This window comes from Rhagoletis pomonella, unplaced genomic scaffold (assembly GCF_013731165.1).
Source record: "Rhagoletis pomonella isolate Grant_MI unplaced genomic scaffold, Rhpom_1.0 Rhpom_scaffold_00464, whole genome shotgun sequence".
NCBI classification, from domain to species: domain Eukaryota; kingdom Metazoa; phylum Arthropoda; class Insecta; order Diptera; family Tephritidae; genus Rhagoletis; species Rhagoletis pomonella.
The window spans coordinates 60,633-63,271 of record NW_023459018.1 but is presented as its reverse complement, the minus strand read 5'-3'; positions in this window follow the sequence as shown (position 1 = coordinate 63,271).

Genomic DNA, 2,639 nt, shown 5'->3' with positions numbered 1-2,639 from the left:
ACACACACGTGAAGTTGCTTCCGCATTCACCTTCTGTATGCGAGAATGCCAGACAGTTCCTACAATATTTGTTGTCCTTAATAAACTTATTACGATCTTGGACGGAGAGTTCCCTAAATTTGACGCAGCTCATCATCGAGTGGTTTGAGTTACAGAGCTTACAAGATACCTGCCTCTTTTGCTGCATTTGGAATGCACGGGTTCTGTTCTTGTAGCTGAAGGAGTGATTAGCAGGAGTTGACGACCTGGGAGTGTGATTCTGAATGGGCTTCTGGTTAGGTTTATTCGGCCTGTACGTACCAAGCCGCTCTACCACTTCATACCGGGTTGTAAAAAATTTGTCCATTTCTGACCAAAGAGGCAGTTCTTTTCTGGAGTCTAGAGATTGCTCCCATAACGTGAGTGTTTCGTCTGGGAGCTTTGAGGAACAGAGATATATTAACATCGGGTCCCAACTTTCTGTGGCAACGCCGTTTGCATACAATACTGAGAGGCAATTGTTAATAATGGTTTGGATCTCTTGGATCTTTTCACCATTTTCCGAATTTAGGGGTTGGATGCTAAATAGGGTTTTTATTTGGCTATCAACGAGAATCCTGCGATTCTCGTAACGTGATCTTAATGCGTCCCACGCCAATTCAAAGTTTTGGTCGTTTAACGCATAATTTCTTATAATAAGGGCTGCCTTCCCGCGAGTTTTTTGCCTGAGGTGGTAGAGTTTCTGAGCTTGAGACAATTTTGGGTGTGCTATGTATATCGCTGTAAATAAGTCCCGGAACGATGGCCAATCTTCGTAGCTTCCATAGAAGATTTCGGTGTCGCATGCAGGCACCTTGAGGTAATTCTGGGGAGCGGTCGACATCCGCGACTCTGGATCCGGTGGGTTGTTTCCATTGGCTGATTCTGTTGAAAGATTGCTGATAAGTTCATTTATCCGCAATCTGGTGCTCATGGACGAGTCGATGCAGGTGTCATACTTCGCTTCGCACACTCTTCTTGTTTTCTCATCTATTCCACTTAATTGCGCTGCTCGGTTGCCTGGTTCACTATGTCCACGAGTTTATGCAGTTCTTCCCGATACGTCTTCAGACCTCTTTCCGTGTGGTCACTTTCGCGGACATTCCACCACCTAGTGCAGAATTTTTCAAGTTTAGAGACTTCAAAGAGGAACTTTTTTTGAATGTGGATCAGTTCCTCTTCCTCGGCTTGGGATTTCGACCGTGTTCTTATGCCCTGTGGGGCCTGTAGACCTGTGGGTTTATCTTGTTTTTCGTCAGTCATTGCGTTGTAGTATTAGGGATTTTAAATTGTACTGAGTTTTTAATCAATAATTTATACTAAAATTTTAATAGTTGTTGAGTTTTGACCCACTGTATTTTTATGTGAGGTGTTTGTGCGCTTGTCCTACTGTGCTGTCTGAGTACAGTAACCGTATGTATGCATGTATGTATGTATTCCAACGTTAATAAATATTTTGCTTTGAGAGCGAAGCAAGTGGATTTGTTTTTCACCCCCGGTCGCTCAGCGCTAATTATGTGCGACTGTGAATATGTGTATGCACAAACGTATATGTACACCTTGTTAAGCCGTTAGCCAAGAATATTTTTTATATATATTTACGTGTGTACGAACGTATATACACCGCGACCACCGGCTAGTGATACCAGCTGTACCAACCAGTATATATTTGTTTTAAATATTTACTTATGTCGCTGTATACATACATACATACATGCAAGCTAACGAGATTGATATTGTTAGGCTGGTTCGAAAAAAATCGAAATTTTAAGTGCGACGCTGATTGGGTTTTACACAAATCGTTGGCCTAATTTTGCGCCTTATTTATGCATATATGAAATGTACAAATGAGTCAAGAGGGAAATATTTTGATACACATATGTAGCCGTACTGTTTATTGAGTAGATATACATATATGCACTACTATATATAATTATGTTTGGTGGAGTTTTATTTTTTATTTTTTTCTTTCCTGCCTCAGCGCATCTGACGACAGCTAGCGATATGTATATATATATATGTATGTATGTGTGTTCTTTTGGGTCTTCCTAACAGATGAGTTGCTCGCTTTTTGAGGGCAGGGTGTACCTTATGTTAGCAATTGTGTATGTGCGTACAAATGGACGTTTGATTAATAGGGTGGCTCTGATTTGTAGAATTGAGATTTTCTGAATTTATTTTTTGTTGAGTTTAACGCAAAAAGAGGGCTAAGTGGAATGTTTTGTTTTTTTTTGTTTTTAAGTATTGCGATGAGCACAAGCTGCATATACTAATGTAAACGGGATTTGTCTATACAACTGTATAAGTAAAATAATTGCTGGCGATCAAGTGGCGGGAAAAAGTTCTGACCAAAGATGCAAAGGGTGTATGTATGTTTACATGTACATATACGTATGTACATATAACTCTTCGCATATACTTTTTTGGGTTAGCGGTTTTATGTACATACATATATATATAAATACGTTTGAACTCACGATTTTGCAAAAGGGAGCTAGGCGAGAGCTGAATATGTGTACATACATGCGCGTATTACAAATGTGCAATAGCGGGAATTTTTAACGCCACCCCAGCAGGAAATTGAGACTCAAAGGCGTTTCGAGATATGTTTACCCAGTGAG